Below are 1,787 nucleotides of genomic sequence, written 5' to 3' on the forward strand. Positions count from 1 at the left end.
AAAAAAAAAAAAAAAAAAAAAAAAAAAAGAAAAGGAATTTGTAGCCGCAAACGTTCGAACCATCTCGCTGTTAGCAGCCATCTTTCCTTGTCACCATGATGAATTATCCTTGATGATTCTGGAGATCTGGGTCCTTTTGGGCCTCGGCCTCCATTTTTGTGGAGAACATGAAATATGGGCACTGATTCCCAATGTCCAAAAACCATGATCATGGCATATGGCACAACCAGGTTGGTGAGTGTGCTCCAAAGGTGTACACAAAGTGGATTGGAGCCTACGTGGGAGACACTATCAATACCGGTAGCAGGATTCTTCTTACTTGCCTGGATAAACCGAAAAATATATTTTCTCTGCAGGAGAGACATTAGGAGCTCGCATGTGAAATGGGTAAAACACATGAAGCCAACTGAAAGCATAAAAGCACTGATGATACACATGTAACATAAGGTTTAAGTATTTTTTTACCAAAATACTAATTGTGGAAGCTGCATCTTTGGACTTCTTTGAAGTCAGGTAGGTCTTCTGTTTTCCATCAACCTATCCACACCAAAGCTAGCTTTACACATACACACACAGTTTTATATTGTTAAAACACTTTAGAGTACAGTATTTTGTTGTTGTTGACAATGGAGAGCACAAAGGTGTGCGCTCCATTACGCACACTATGAAATGCTAGAGGAGAGGAAAACTTGCCGGTGTGCTTAACTTTCCTGTTTGGTACTTTACAGGCTTGTTTGGTTTGTGTTTGTTTGTGGAAACGACTCATGAAGATGGACCAGCTAGAAGAGCAAGGTGCCAGAGAACGCTAGAACTCTCTTCCACCGGGATCCCCGCTCTCTTTTCCCTCATGTCCCTCCGTTGTTGCACTACCTTGCCCCCACATCCTCATTGCCTTGGCTTTATCTTGGCCCACAGCTAGTTTGTGATAGTCCCTCTTGAGTTGTGGCATGGGATAACATAGAGCAGACAATGCTTCAATGATGGGCATAAATCAAAAATATCTGTGACAAGCTCACTGCGACACACTGCCGCAGGAGTATAACCACCCCTTAAGTTGCTTCTGAAGTCATTGCAGCTCGCTTAATGTGTCTGATGGCCTTCTTCTGTACATCACTGCCATTGCTAACGGCTTAAACACAAAATCCCACAGAAAAAGCTGTTTTATTTTTTCAAAAACCCAGTTTTTTTGCATGCTATTGGCCTGCGTGATTTTTAATGCATTTAATCTTTACCTAGGCGGATTGCAAGGACACATGTCCACTTTGTGTACTGCTAATGTCAAAACAGAAGATCATTCGTTGTGCTTAAGGCGCTATTTCATTGTGTTTATTTCTAAAGTTTACCAGGATGATTTAAAAAAACGCTTTAAAAAAAAGATCAGTTGGTAGTGGCCACAATGAGACTATGAGATAAGACTGTATACAACAATATGGGTTGTTCTTGTGATGATCAAATATGAATGTAGTAACAATTGAGAAGAGATGGTTGTCTTTGCACCGATGTGAGCTACAGAGCCTTAGTTGGCTGTGTTTCAAGTGAATTATATGAAGCAAGCACATCATCCAGTGGTTTTGAGTCAGTAGGTGGAAGAGTTTAACTGGACAACAAAGTTATTTTAAAGTAAAATAAAGTTTCTAAATAAGAACTATCTTTAGGGCCTCATACCTCGCGTTGCATGAAACCTTTCCTGTTTTTCAGCACGCATACAAAGAGAGGCAGTTATGTTCTTGTGCTGTCCTTCCCACCTGGATTCATCCGTAAAACAACAAATCCAGTAGCTTGTCACT

The sequence above is a fragment of the Cyprinodon variegatus genome, unplaced genomic scaffold (genome assembly GCF_000732505.1).
Source record: "Cyprinodon variegatus isolate N-32 unplaced genomic scaffold, C_variegatus-1.0 Scaffold629, whole genome shotgun sequence".
Classification (NCBI taxonomy): Eukaryota; Metazoa; Chordata; class Actinopteri; order Cyprinodontiformes; family Cyprinodontidae; genus Cyprinodon; species Cyprinodon variegatus.